Source organism: Ambystoma mexicanum, chromosome 7p (assembly GCF_040938575.1).
Source record: "Ambystoma mexicanum isolate Mex_15411 chromosome 7p, UKY_AmexF1_1, whole genome shotgun sequence".
Classification (NCBI taxonomy): Eukaryota; Metazoa; Chordata; class Amphibia; order Caudata; family Ambystomatidae; genus Ambystoma; species Ambystoma mexicanum.
Window position 1 is genome coordinate 12087166 of NC_090939.1, and position 15837 is coordinate 12103002.

General features: G+C 50.2%; 1 protein-coding gene across 2 annotated transcripts in view; it reads right to left on the bottom strand.

The window, feature by feature from the left end:
* The window catches only part of LOC138525617 (cystathionine beta-synthase-like protein), a 398784-nt gene extending 383206 nt beyond the window's left edge, over positions 1-15578 (bottom strand). The window contains exon 1 of one of the 2 annotated variants that reach the window (XM_069635667.1): positions 15229-15578. The gene's annotated coding sequence lies outside the window, so the exon portion shown is untranslated. The remainder of the gene's footprint in view (positions 1-15228) is intronic. The other variant, XM_069635666.1, reaches the window with a different exon arrangement.
* Positions 15579-15837: the final 259 nt, after the last annotated feature.

The following is a 15837-nucleotide window of genomic DNA, read 5'->3' on the forward strand; positions in this document are numbered from 1 at the left end:
ATTATTTTGGCAACCCTATTTCTGGAACATTAACCCAGGGATGGTTGCAAGTTATTAGAATACAAAGACAAAATCAGAGAGGTTAAAATTGTATACTTGCGGGGTAGGGGGGTGTTGGGTTGGGACGACGCATGGAGTATACGGGGGGGCGCATGGCTCACTTATGATGAAAAAGTTCAGGAGGAAAATGTCAAAAATGATTTATACTTAACAGGAAACCTCCATCAGAAGGGAAAAAGGAACAGGCCCATAGGCTAGCAGCAACAAAACTACTGAACCAGAGAAACACAGTAAGGGGGAGCAGCCCTTTCTGAAGAAGCAGCCATGAGGGGGCTAAGTCTAATACCCGCACCCATTTCAAAACGCAAAATGCCACTGAGGCCCCCACTTGCTGGAATTCTGGGAAGGGGCAATGCTCATGGGGCAAGGAATGCATATACAGACACAATTGCTCAAACTGCGGGGGTGACCGCCCTGGCAACAACTGAACTCGCCTGCCTGTTAAAGTCACAAAAAAAAAGAGGAGCTTTGAAACCGGACACAAAGTTAGAATTATGCCAGTTATGACCCCCATCAACATTGAAGGGTTCAAAACAGCCCTAGCTGCATACCCAGACAGGAGCATCCGCTGAGCAATAGAAACAGCGGTCAAGGAAGGTTTCCACATCCCATTCCAGGGAGAAGGGTCACCAAAAATTCCAAAAAACCTAATCTCAGCAAGAGACAAGCCAGAAATAATGAGGGAAAAAATATTTTTAAAAAGAAGAATTAGAGCTAGGCAGAATAGGGGGTCCATGGGAGAAAATGCCATTCAAAAAATATAGTGTCACCGTTGTATTTAGTACCCAAGAAGGAACCGGGAAAATGAGAATGATACATCATTTATATTACCCAAAAGGGCTGTCAGTAAATGATGGAATCCCAGAAACAGAATCAGCAGTGACCTACACACATTTCCAGGAGGCACTGAGAATAGTCAGGAAATGCGGAAGGGGGGCTCTGATGGCAAAAACTGGACAGAGTCGGCATTTAGGCTACTCCCCGTCCATCCAACCTCACAACAATGGCTAGGTTTCTCTTTTGACAGTCAGTTCTACGTGGATAGATGTCTGCCAACGGATTGCGCAGTTTCATGCGCATTCATGCGCACTATTCTAACAGTTCAGTTCTTGCTTTCAGTGGGCTTTTCTAGAACAAGTACGAGAGGTGCAGGTGGTTCACTATTTGGACGATTTCAAGCTGATAGGACAACCAGAAACATGAGACTGTCAAAGGTCACTTACAAAAATGATAGAGATGGCTGCACAATGGGGCATACCTCTGGCAACCGAAAAAAAGACCAAACATCATTTTCTTAGGTATAGAAATAGATACCAAAGCAGGGATTTGCAAAATACCAAGCGCAAAATAGGAGAACTTTTAGATAAAATCAAGAAAATGGGGATAACAGAGAACAGCTCTGTCAGGGAGATACAATCACTGGCAGGAAGTTTGAACTTTGCAGCCAGGGTGATACCACACGGCAAGGTTTTTGCAAGAAGTTTAGAGCTAAGGACAAAAGGCTATAACAAGCCACATCTGCACATCAGACTGGGGAAAGAGGTGAAGAAAGATCTAAAGGTATGGGAAAATGTCCTCACAAACGGCACGACACCTGGCGCACGCCATTGAACACAAATGACAGAAGGGTTTTCTTTACTGAAGCGGCAGGGAGCAAAGGTTTTGGGGGTCATCCTAGGGTCCGAGTGGGCCCCCAGAGAATGGCTAGAATCATGGCGCCCAGTGGGCTGGACCAAAAATATTATGCTCCTGGAGATCATACCCATCTGGTTATCATTACATATCTGGGGTGGGCGTTTGGCAAACACTGAACTAACCGCATGGTCAGACAACGTGGCGGTGTTGGGAATTCTCAACAGAAGAACGCCCAAGTGCCAGCTGGTGCTGAAAGTTTTAAGAGCCATCACCAAAATTACTTTGTTTGAAAATATCGTGGTCAGAGCAAAGCACATAGCATCAGCAATGTTATAGTCTGCTCCTGCAATCTCATTTTCAGTGCACAAAATTCTGCCAAATGCTCAGAAAGATATGACAGAGATGCCAAAGAACTGTTGGGAAAGTTTAAAAATAAATAAATAAATAAATAAGAATCAGCATCAACGCCGAACGGCCGGGATGCACAATCAAGTCCATCAATCACCTCAAAACACGGGTGAATGTGGTCAAAGACTGCCAACGAAAAATATAGACCCTGATACAGGGTTACTTTTAGAGTTGGCCCAGAGAGCCTTGGTGGACAATACCACATCTCAATATAGTACGTGTCTGAAAACGGTACTGAATGCGTCGGGCCTAACCCATGTAGAGTTGTTAACAACAAAAAGATATTAACGAATTTTTGGGGTGGCTTACAGACAAGGTTTTAAGAGGGAGTGGGCAAAAAGATATTTGACAGCAGTAGCTAATTTTTCAAAGCTTCAAGGGGTCTCAGATCCAACCCAGAGTTCCCAGATTTCAAACGCTCTGAAAGGCTGGGGGAAAGTAGAACGACCTCAAGTGGACAAAAGACGCCCGTTAGACTTCCAAAAACTAATTAAAATAATAGATTTGCTGGAAGTAATATATGTTCACACTCATGAAACCATGCTGTTCAGAACAGCTTTCTCTTTAGCATATTTTGGAGCTTTCAGAGTGAGCAAGCTCTTTGCGTCAAACACCAAAGCCAACAATGGCTTAGGGATGATGAGCACAAGGGTGAGAGCGGGCAGCATCACCATTGATGTACAAAAGTCCAAATCGGGGTGCAAAAGGGAAGTTAACATCTACTGTATTGATGATGCCAACAACTGCCCTATATGCATCACAAACAAATATTGCTCACAGTGCCCATAGGTAGGAGGTACATTCCTTATACATGGGAACTCCTCTGCCTTGAGTCAGTTTCAGTTCAAATGTATTCTAATGAAAGCAATTGGCAAAGCAGGATGGGATCCAACGGAGTTCGGGACCCATTCATTCAGAATTGCTGCAGCACCAACTGCATGGCAAGGGAGCCTGGGAACCCAACAAGTAAAAAACATAGGCGGTTGGAAATCGGAATGTTTCAAAGGATACATAAGACCGGAACTAATATAAACCAATTTTGTCTCCCCACAAACAGATCAAGACGCCCCACTCAGATCCGCCTGGATAATAGGGCACTCGTTTGTTTTCAGAACAGGGAGATAGGCTGAGGAAACAAAAGAGGAGACAACTTTTAAAAACACCATCACCTCATGGTGGGGGTACAGGGGGTTGCTGTGGCCAGACATTCAGGAATAATTGGCAGTCTTGGTGGCATACTGGGACCACCCAGAATCCCTGGGCATACACCTAGGAAGACACAACCTAGTCTCCATGGGGAGAAGAAATCTATCAGAAGACACATGTGCCTTTTAAGCGGGCATCACCCATAACTGGAAGGGCACAGAGATGTATTATTCCGCCATGCTACCCAGAAAAGCATGGGTACGGGAAAACTCATGCAAAGCTGTGGACACTGCCAGGAAAAAGCTGAATAGAGGGATAGAAAAATTCTGCACAACCCGGGGGCTTGGGTATATAAGACACGGTGCCACTACCTTGGCCAACCCGGATCTTTTTCACAAAGATGGGACACTTATCGGTGGCAGGAATGAAGCATTTTGACAAAGAAATAGTGGAAAACCTGGCAAACGGGGGATGTCATTAGCAACTTTCGGGGGAACCTGGAGGGCCGTTAACCCGTCCAGGTGTGGAGGCACAGGCCAGAGGGTGCAACCTCAGGACCCCATGCCCAAAAGTGCACATTATGTTTATGGTTATTATGATTTATTTACCACATAATGATGTGCAATAAAAACCCACAGCCTTTTTATTGCCAACACTCACCCATTGTCACATTGTTTCATGTGGTACATGGGTGAGGGGGTGGAGTATTCGGGTATTTAGCTAGGTCTGGTTATCATCTGGCTGCATCTGGGTCCGCCGGTTATAGCCAGCGCTGCGCAGGGGGAACCCTGCAGCTCCAAGTGCAATGCCTCCTCTTCCTCGCCTCCATGTTTTGTTGCCAGCAGACTGGGTGGCCGAAGAATGGCGTCCAGCAGGATGGACCACAAACATTACCCTTTTAGAGATCATACAGATCTGGTTAGCTTTACGCATCTGGGGCAGATGCTTAGCAAACACTGAACTTACTGCATGGTCTGACAATATGGCAGTGGTGGGAATTATTAACAAAAGAACGACCAAGTGCCATTTGGTACTAAAGTTTCTAAGAGCCATCACAAAAATCACACCGTATGAGAATGTCGTAGTCGGAGCAAGGCACATCGCAGGAGCAGATAATAACATTGCAGGTGCTTTAGCTCGCTTTCAGTGGCCAACATTTAGAAAAATGGCACCCAATGCCTGGAAAGAGATGACAGATCCTAAAGACTCCTGGGAGATTAGAAAAATGTGCATCAATGCCAAACAGCCGGTGCCGGGATGTGCAACCTCATTCTACAAACACCTCAAACACGGGTGTATGCAAGGGTATTCTGCCCACAGAAAATACAGACCCTGACACAGGGTTCCTTTTAGAGCTGGCCAAAAGAGCCTTGGAGGACAACACAACATCTCAATATAGTAAGTGTCTGCAAACGGTACTAAATGTGTCAGGGCAAAACATGTAGAATTGTTGACAAAGGACATCAATGCATTTTTGAGGTGGGCGTTCAGTCAGGGCTTTAAGAAAGATTGGGCAAAAAGACACCTCACTAGCAGTATCATATTTTTCAAAACTGCAAGGTGACTCAGACTCCACGCAGAGTTCATTAATCTCTTACACTCTGAAAGGCTGGGGTAAAGTAGAAGGGCCGCAAATAGAGATGCCCTCGAGATTTTCAAAAACTGATTAAAATAACAGGTTTATTAAAGGGCATATGTTCACACCCCTATGAAATGCTGCTGTTCAGAGCGGCATTCTCACTAGCACATTTTGGAGCTTTTCGAGTGAGCGAGCTCAAAGCGTCCAGCACCAAAGCCAACAATGGCTTGGGGATGATGGACACAAGGGTGAGAGCGGACATCATCACCATTGGAGCGCAGAAGTCAAAAACAGGTGCAAAAAGAGAAAAACATTTATTGCATTGACGATGTGAAAAACTTCCCTGTATGCATTACCAACCTATATGGCTTCCAGCGCCCCCTAGTAAGGGGAAGATTTCTAATACACAGGGACTCCTCCGCCCTGAGCCATTATCAGTTCAAAGGGATACTGTTGAAAGCCATAGGTAAAGCAGGATGGGACCCCAAAGAGTTTGGCACCCACTCGGTTAGAATTGGCGCAGAAACCACTGCATGGCAGGGGGGTTTGGGGTTGCAGCAGGTAAAAAGCATAGGGGGATGGAAATCAGACTGTTTTAAGAAATACATAAGACATGAGCTAATATAGATCACCCCCCCAAAAAAACGATCAGTTTGCCCCATTAAAATCTGCCTGGATAGTAGGGTACTCTTGTGTTCAGAGCAGGGCGATGGGCCGTAGAAACAAAGGAAGGGACACCTTTCCTTTTGAGATCACAATCGCTTCATGGTGGGGTTACAGAGGCCTTTGCAGGTCAGAAATCCATGAAAAACTGGCAGATTTAGTGGCCCACAGGGACCCGCCCAAGTTTGTAGTCATCCACCGGCGGGGGCGGGACGACCTGGTATCCATGGGGAGGAGAAAATGATTTGAAGATATTTGCACTTCATTAGCACGCATTGCCACAATATGGCGGGAGACAGGCATTTTTTCCTCCATCCTACCCCAAAAAAATCCTGGCTGGGAGCAAATTCCTACAAATCCGTGGACCCTACTAGAGGAAATCTGAATAGAGGGGTGGACAAATTTTGCACAGCCAGGGGTCTCGGTGTCATAAGGCACAGCACCATAACCCTGGACAACCTGGACCTTTTCCAGAAGGACGGGACACATCCATCGAGAACAGGATTCGGCATTTCCACAGAGATATTAACAGATCCCCTAGCCAACAGGGGATATCCCTAGCTACCGGCAACCCGCCCAGGTGTGGTGGTACGGGCCAGAGGGGGCAACCGCAGGACCCGGTGCCCAAAAGTACAGCATAATATGGTTATGTAATTATGATTAGGTTTTGTTAGGACCATAACTGTGCAAATAAAATTCCACAGCTTTTTATTTGCCAACACCAAAGCAGTGTCTCGTGTGCTACCTGTCGTGGGGGGAAGAAACGTGTACACCCAGGTTTTTTATGTGTTGCTCTGTCTGCTGCTCTGTCTGCATATGGGTCCACTGGTTACCGGCCAGCCAGAGCATCCCTTTAAGGCACAGGCACACGCACACGCACACCAGGGGGAGATCTAAGCAGCACACCTCAGCCAGCATTATTGACAAAGCTACGCCCTTGGCAACACTGGCATGGAGCCATTGAACATGAGAACATCCCAATGAGCAAAGGAGTCGGCACTGCAAGGGCGGAGAGGAGGCGTGGGTGTCACACAATGCCCCCAGCACTGCTGAGTCACCCTTGCCAGGCAGAACTCGATTATAGAGCAGCGCCTAGAAAGCAAGCGGCAAGCACCGAGGCGGCATCTAGTCCCTCCGGAGCACTGCTGAGCCAACGCTGGGGGATGCGCAGCCTCACCTGCCCGCCATCCGAAGAAGAGGGGCAGCAATGTTTACAGTTTTGGGGGGGGGGCAAACCATTTTGTTTTTCATATTATCAGTGTTAAACCTTTCACAATATATAAAATACATACAAAGTCAAAACGTCAGGAGTGAACTCATTTGTGAGGACACCCACTTTCTAAAGCTCGGTACTGAGGTGAAAGAGTTTCTTTAGAAGACAGTGTCGCTGTGGCCTGCCCATGGGCCCTGCCCTGCCCACCAACATAGCACAGAGAAGCCAGCCCGCTTTAACCTACGCATGCAATGCATATCCTTGAACACACACAGCTGTTGCCTTTAGGCGAGTGCCAGGTGTACACGATGTCCTGGGCGGTGCCACCAGACACCTGCTGCATATCATTTAAGACTAGTGACAGACTTGAATGCCAGTCACTCCCTGGAGCATAGCGTCAGGACACGTGACACCCGCACAGGGCGTTTAAGGAGTATGCGCCCACAATACACCCGGTGCTCAGGCAAGAGACGCTTTGGGCCCCCTCATTTCTAGATCCCCAGATTCCTAGCCCCACGCATGCTGGCACTCACTGAGCCAGGAGAGTGGGCCACAAGCAAGCAGGGCCCATGAGAGGAGGTGGGCTTTCATTCCCTGTGGGGGCGGGCCCTTAGCAGCCGACGTACCCACACCATGAAATGGGCTATGGCCCCACGCGACTCTGGCAATGAAAGTGGTCTTTAGGGTCCCCCCCCCCCACTGCGGCGGGACTGTCTTTGTTTAAGTGTACAGAGGCCATTATAGCTATCCATCAATAATCTAGAGCGTCTCAGCTCCTCCTGCCATTGCTGGATCGAGCCAGCAGGGGGGGCCTGATGCTTTGAACGGGTTCCCTAAAGAAGCCTCAGTCTTCTCACTTTTAATGTACATGTCAGCCAAAGACAGACCTCGCCAAAAGGCGTTCACTAATCACGGACCCGTTTCATCTTGCTTTCAGCTCTTTGGTGTGGGATTGTGAATATCCATGAAGATTAGGGTTGTTCCAGGTGGGGCTAAGATAAATGGACCCCCTAAATAATAAAAGCAGAGAAATCATTCATTGTACGAAATATGTTTATGATAATATAGCATCAGACCGCTTCCTCAAATACATTTACCAACTGCAGGAACAAAAGCACCCAATCCCCATTTTGAAATGGACTCCAACGCATCTTCAAATGGCTCAGCACAAGGCAGGGCAAGGGCAGCCAGCGACAGTCCACTCTCTCAAGGGCCCGTGCCACCGTAACCCTCTAACACAATGAGTACATGTGCCCACCACTTCCAACAAGCAGGTATGATATGATCGTTTATTCATATAGCGCCTAAACACAATGTGTTTCAAAGCGCTTCAAGGCAACGGAGGGAACAAGGGAAAATACAATGACATTCTTACAGGCCATGAACAGTAAGGATGTGAAATTAACTATCGTACTCGGCCTGACAACATTTCAGATAGTGCAAGAGCTAAGACATAGATAAGGAAGGGAGGGGGAGAGTGGGAAGGAAATGGAAACAGACAGGCGACTACCGTACTAGGCCTGACGACATTTCTGGTAGAGCCGGAGAAAAACAAAAGGTGAGGGAGAGGGGTGCAGAAAGGGAGGGGAGTTACAAAACAAGCGACTATCATACTAGGCCTGACGACATTTCAGATAGTGCTGGAGGGCAGGGTGGGGAGGAAAAAAATAGTAATGGGAGGGTGGAGGAAACAGACGAGGATGCTATCATATTAGGTCCAGGGACAATTCTGATAGAGTAAGTGCATAGAAGAAAGGGGGAGGAGATAGGAAAAGGGAGAAGGGAAAGAAGGAGAGAACAGAGAGTAAGTAGTCAAAGAGCGGAGAAGCAAGAGTGGAGAGCGAATACAATTGCAGAAGTCAGTAGTAACCCATAATGTTGCAAGCCAGGATACAAGATGAAGATGGGAACAGCATGATTCAGGGCCACCATGAGTACAAGATGCAAAGGAAGTCCAGCATGAGAGTTGAGAAAGAGCGACGCACCATGAAGAAATGAATTCCATAAAAGTCAAATCCAGCATTGGCCACAAGACGGTGATGGTGAAACCAGAATGTATCAGGTCGGACTCCTGCAGGAGTAGGCTGGAGGACGTTGAGGAGGAGCAGGGTAGTAGAATCAAGCAAAACAGGCAACACCTGTGTGCGAGAAGGGGGGGGCACAAGGGAACATCACAGGGGGACCAGAGGGGGTGGTGATGGCCTGTGGGACAGAGATGGTAGCACATGTTGGTGCACACCCTTCCCAACCTTCACAGACACACCCACCCCCATGCTACAGCCCCTACCTTCCATATACCAGAGATACCCCTGCCTACCATGCCCCGGCTCTTGCCAATATCCAACCCCCTACATTCCATGCCAGACTCCTCCTAAAGCCCATCTCTATATCGCCCACCTCTTCATATGCCCGCCAAACCTGCCCATGACAAGGTCTTCTCATCCACATGCCATGCGTATAGCCCCTACGGCCCCGCCTTCCCAGGTCCTCTTTACCCCCTCCTCCATACTTACTCCCCCTCCTATCCAGTCTTACCCTGCTATGGCAACACTTAATGCATGCAGCCGTTTCCCCCCATATACCTACTCCCCGCCCTTCACACCCATGCCCCTTCAACCTTCCCATGTATCAGCCCGCTTCCATGCATGTATGCAGGGCCATCCACTTCCATCGCAGCCCGCTTGCATGCATCCAGTCCCAGCCCCTTCCATCGCAGCCCGCTTCCATGCACGTATCCAGTCCCACCCCCTTCCATCGCAGCCGGCTTCCATGCACGTATCCAGTCCCACCCCCTTCCATCGCAGCCCGCTTCCATGCATGCATCCAGTCCCAGCCCCTTCCATCGCAGCCCGCTTCCATGCACGTATCCAGTCCCACCCCCTTCCATCGCAGCCGACTTCCATGCACGTATCCAGTCCCACCCTCTTCCATCGCAGCCCGCTTCCATGCACGTATCCAGTCCCACCCTCTCCCATCGCAGCCCGCTTCCATGCACGTATCCAGTCCCAGCCCCGTCCCTCGCAGCCCGCTTCCATGCATGTATCAAGTCCCAGCCCCTTCCATCGCAGCCCGCTTCCATGCACGTATCCAGTCCCACCCCCTTCCATCGCAGCCCGCTTCCATGCACGTATCCAGTCCCACCCTCTTCCATCGCAGCCCGCTTCCATGCACGTATCCAGTCCCACCCACTTCCACCGTTCCCCATAGTTGCCAACATGATCCATTCCAATCTGTAGCAGATCATCCAGCCCTGATTATTTTTCTTTGCATTCTGGGACTTGGAACCTAAGATTTAAAATGTGGCAAAGCGAATCCACAAACCCCCGAACGCAGAGAGAAAACACAGCACCTGCAGATTGGAATGGATCATGTTGGCCACTACGCCTTCCCATGCACACCTTACCCCCCTGGCCCCCAAGTGCTACCTGGATGCTTTTTCCATTCTGCACCCCTATCTACGAGCACCTCCCTCCTTCCCACGCGGTTTATCCATTCCCTGCCTCCCTCAGCATGGAAACATGAGAGGGCCTGGAGCTTTCTGTGCCCACCAGTGTTGCCAGGTTAGAATAAAAAAAAAAAAAAAGAAAGCTGAATGTCCCTTCAAAACTAGTGGACTGCCATGTAAATAAGCTAAAAAAAACAAGCACAAACTTAAAATGACGCGGATAAGACACAAAAGTCAGAAGCGCCACACTAAATTACAAATATACAGAAAGGACATGGGGCCTTATTACGAGTCCGGCGGTAACCAAGCCGGAAAAACCGGCAGGTTACCGCCGGACTCGTATTACCATTCCACCTCCATGATTCCCGGAATTACCAGGCATTACGACCCTGGTGACCCGGGAATTCCGGAGGCAGAATTTGTGTAAGTCCCCATTCCCATGGGGATGGGGACAATGGAAACACTGGTTCCGTCTATGACAGAGCCAGTGTTTCCATTTCCGCCTGCAGGCAGGTGGTGTTAAACCCGTCAGGTCAGACCTGGCGGGAGTGACACCTCCCACCTGCAGGACTCTTAATCAGCCGGTCCGGAAAGAACCGTGGTGGCGGTTTTACCACCACTGTTCTTTCCGGACCGGCAGGGTCGTAATGAGGCATAGTTTTTTTTTGTTGTTGTAACATACTATGTCTATTTAATCGTGATGTTTTTGGCACCATCTCATCTCCTCCGTCTTATCTCTGTCCATGCAGTCTGCCACTACTTTGGCATTTTATGGCCAATCGGCATCAAGTTTAGTTGTGATCTGCGCCTTCTTGGGCATTTTATTGTGAATTATGGTCTCAAGTTCAGTTCTTTGATCCTTGTCTCCTTTGACCTATCAAATCTCTGGTCTATCAGTCATCTGGCCCGTCACGTCTCTGGCCCGTCACTTCTCTGCTCCGCTGCTCATATGGTCCATCACCTCTCTGGTCCGCCACCTCACTGGTCCGCCACTCATCTGGCCCGTCTGGTCTGCCACTCATCTGGCCTGTCACCTCTCTGGACCGCTGCTCATCTGGCCCGTCACCTATCTGGTCCGCTGCTCATCTGGCCCGACAAGCTCTCCAGGTAAAACAAGATGTTTAGCATGCAAACCAGTCTTTTAAACATTACATACACCAAGGGTAAGAAAAGAAACATTGTGATGGGGCATTGTGTGTGAAATTAATGCTGTCTAAATTACTTAACAGATCTCTAAGTAAGTAGCATGCGGATAGTAGTTTTGATCAGTCTTACTGAATAAATATTCCTTAAAATGCAGAATTCGCATCACATTTTATCAGCCTCCCCCACCCCTTTAGTACTATTCAAACAGTCCATCACACAAGGAATGAATTGCCATTTGCAATGGTGGGCCACTTTTTAATTGGTGTCCTAGACAATTTTATGCCCCAGTCCCACTTAGAGTGCAGCCAATGAGGACTGGGCACACCAAGAGAGCATGGATATGGCAGAGGATGCAGTATAAACAACCAACAAAGAACACAGGATATCCACTGGAGCATGTATGGCCAGGGAAAACAATGGCATGAGCCCATAGGCCGTGTTACCAGGCCTTTACAGACCCATCTAGGGCCGCCCTCTGGCCGGCAGCCCCATCGGCTAAGGACCCTGAGGCAAAGGACGGCTCCAGATCGTGTCTGCAGGTATCCGCAGGAGAACCAAGAAGCCAGTAGCCTGCCGTCAACCAGCATCAACAAAAACGCAAGTATGGCAAGGGTGGGGACTGAACCAACCACTTCACGCCTGAAAGCCCTACCACTGTTACCCAAACATCCTACTGTGTTACATCATACAGTCACATATTAAGGTCCAACGATTATCCGCACCCTAATAGCGTCACTGTGTTAAAGTTGAATCTAGAAGGTATTCCCAACATCATTGAGTGTGCCTGGTCGCATGCACTTTACTAATTATCAGAATATCACACTACTACGCTTACTCTCTCCTATACACCACCATTCAACTAGAACATAGCTGTACTGTGACACATTTGGTATAGCTGTTCTCATACTAGCATCACCCATCAAACTACCCATCACCTTAATAAAGCACAGCTAGCTAGCACATACCGGCTAGTTTAGGCATCTCCTCAGGCCTAACGCAGCCAGAACTCAGTCTGGATGTCCACCCTCCAGACTGAACACATTCAACTGATCTCCTCAGCACCACACCTACCGCTAAGAAGCAGCTATCATGCAACAACCCCAACAGCTGCACACATACCCGGTGCGCCCACCCACTTTACAACTCTCTCTCTCTCAACTGACTTGAACTGCGGTTCCCGAGGGCGTTCAACCTACCAGCGCCTTGAGATCATACCAATGACACATAAGGCGCTATACAAATGCAAAATAACATAACATAACATATGCGCTGCAATATATGCTACTGGGCATATGAGGGCTGGCCGTACCCCTTACCAAGCACTGTGGAGACATGCCGTGTCTGTGATCCCCAATGATCTCATTATCAGGCGCATAGTTTTAGGATCTGGGCCTCAACGTCAGCCTGAGTCCCTCCCAGTTCAATCTTTCAGAGCCACTTGCCTACCCAGGCTGTTGGGGCTGAGAGCCACCTTAATCACTGCTTTACCTGGCAGGCTGCAGGCACGTGTGTCTCCCTCTTCGCAATTAAAGGCAGAAGATTCATAAACCACACCAAACCTCCTTGTTCTAAAACAAACACTCATCCACATACAGGCTCAGAAAGGCCTATAGGGCAATAGGCCCATGGCCGAACCAAAAACACAAAACGTTGCTGTGGGACAGTTTTTTTGGTCAAAGTGGCACACTTGTTTTAAACCATGTGGGCCAGTTCGATGAGTTACTTTACTATGTGGATAATAGTTTTGACCTGTGTTACTGAGTAAATGTTGTTTCAAATGCACAATTTGCATCCACATTTTATACCAAAAAAAACTCCTGCTTGGTACTATTAAAATAGGGTCAGAAAAGGAATGAAATGCCATTTACAACTATGGGCCACTTTTTCCTTGGTGCCGGAGACAATTTTATGGCGCAGTCTAGCCCTGCTCAGTACATGTATACACAGGGTGATTGGCAACTGTACATGTAGCAAACTGTACCAGGCCTCTGTGCACCTAAACTAGCAACAGCAATGTTAGTCTACACTGTGATCTGAGCTCATGCAGACTGCGCAAGAATAATTAACTCGAGCATCAGAATAGTAATGAGTCTAGCTAATGGTGAGAGAGCAGAGAATATGTGGGGAAATCCTGGTTTAAACCGAGGGATTGTCCTGCAACCTCATTCTTAAAACCTGTGGTTTTCTGTTCGTAATAAGCAACGTTTTCCTTTACTTGCACCCCACCCCGCACAGCTCCTGCAGCTCCCCTCTGGGTGGCTGCATCCTGTGGGATAGTTCCAATGTTAATAAGGTTATTTATGTATGCAATGTTTGTCGGATACCTGTATATTTATTTATGCAATGTTTGCGGATACAAGTATCCGACAAACATTGCATAAATAAAGAATCCGGGTCCATGTCTCCAACACGCATGGCATAAACAAATAAATAAAGCAGGTCGTGGCCAAGGACTGTAACTTCATCCGGTGAGCCCTTGCACGGGTCAGCAGAGGAAGTTGCAGAGTGTTTTTCCCGCAGAGGTGCCAGCCACAGCTGCTCCTCCCCATCTTCATTATGGCGAGGCTGCGGCCAGGGCAGGGACGGCTGGGCGCCACTTTTCGGAGGTAGGGCCACTTAAAGCATTGCCCCCAACTATGACCCATCTCTCTACATCCCCCAGGGCCTTTCCGCTATCTCTCCAATCCTCTTACACACGCACACCTGCAGAGGCACAGCAGCCTCCAGAGAGGCAGACCTGCCTCCAGAGAGGCAGAGCTGCCTGCAGAGAGGCAGACCTGCAGAGAGGCAGAGCTGCCTGCAGAGAGGCAGACCTGCAGAGAGGCAGAGCTGCCTGCAGAGAGGCAGACCTGCAGAGAGGCAGAGCTGCCTGCAGAGAGGCAGACCTGCAGAGAGGCAGAGCTGCCTGCAGAGAGGCAGACCTGCAGAGAGGCAGAGCTGCCTGCAGAGAGGCAGACCTGCAGAGAGGCACAGCTGCCTGCAGAGAGGCAGACCTGCAGAGAGGCACAGCTGCCTGCAGAGAGGCAGACCTGCAGAGAGGCACAGCTGCCTCCAGAGAGGCAGACCTGCAGAGAGGCACAGCTGCCTCCAGAGAGGCAGAGCTGCCTGCAGAGAGGCAGACCTCCATAGAGGCAGAGCTGCCTGCAGAGAGGCAGACCTGCAGAGAGGCACAGCTGCCTGCAGAGAGGCAGACCTGCAGAGAGGCACAGCTGCCTCCAGAGAGGCAGACCTGCAGAGAGGCACAGCTGCCTCCAGAGAGGCAGACCTGCAGAGAGGCACAGCTGCCTCCAGAGAGGCAGACCGGCAGAGAGGCACAGCTGCCTCCAGAGAGGCAGACCGGCAGAGAGGCACAGCTGCCTCCAGAGAGGCAGACCTGCAGAGAGGCACAGCTGCCTCCAGAGAGGCAGACCTCCATAGAGGCAGAGCTGCAGAGAGGCAGACCTGCAGAGAGGCACAGCTGCCTGCAGAGAGGCAGACCTGCAGAGAGGCACAGCTGCCTGCAGAGAGGCAGACCTGCAGAGAGGCACAGCTGCCTCCAGAGAGGCACAGCTGCAGAGAGGCACAGCTGCCTGCAGAGAGGCAGACCTGCAGAGAGGCACAGCTGCCTCCAGAGAGGCACAGCTGCAGAGAGGCACAGCTGACTGCAGAGAGGCACAGCTGCCTCCAGTGCATTCCCACGCCTCACCTTACCCTCCCACCAGCAGGCAGAAGCCATGCAGTGCCCAGCGGCCCATCATTAGCACTTTCCTGCGCTGCATTCTGACGGGGGGTTGGGGGGGGGGTGCTCTTAGCTGCAGGGGCAACTTAACTGGTTTTAATGAACACTATAAGCGGACAAAACCCGCGAGCGACCTGGAAAAATAAAAGTGCCCGGCTTTGGTGAAAAGAAGCCCACGGTGGCGCATTGCGAGCGCACATGGGAGCGGCGCTTACCTGACGCCGCCTCGCGCTGGGGTCCCGCTTCCGGTGACGTCACGCCGCCGCCGCCGCGCGCCTCTGCTGCTGCTGCTGCGGGACGGAGCCTCGCGCTGACCTGCCCGATGCGTGCGCTGAAGTGTCCCAGAGGCGGCAGCTGTCCCCGTGCGGCAGCCGCGAGGCGCGCCCTGGTTGGCTGAGCAGGGGGGAGGTGCTAAGGGTCCCTTTGAAGCGCTCTGATTCGTCCAGGGGGGGGGGAGGGCTGGTCACGCTCTGCCCAATGGTTGTCCAGATAGTGTTGATAGCGACGTCGCACGTGCAGGGAAGGTAGAAAAGCAGGAAATGTCAGGACAAAAGGGCCCACAGAATGAGGGGCGGGGTAGCCACCTCAGGCCACGCCTTCCGACGCAGAGCTCAACCAATAGCCGCACAGCTGGAGCCCAGCCCACGGCTGTATGCCAGTCCAGCATCCAATGGGCACTGCCAGCCTCTCCCCACCCCCTGGGCAGACCCCCATCATCCCCCCCACCCCCCACCAGCCCTGCCACCTGCAGATGATGCAACCCTGGCAATTCTTTCACTGCCTGCCCTGCAGTGGGGCTCTTTAGAGCTGTGAGAGCAGAGCAG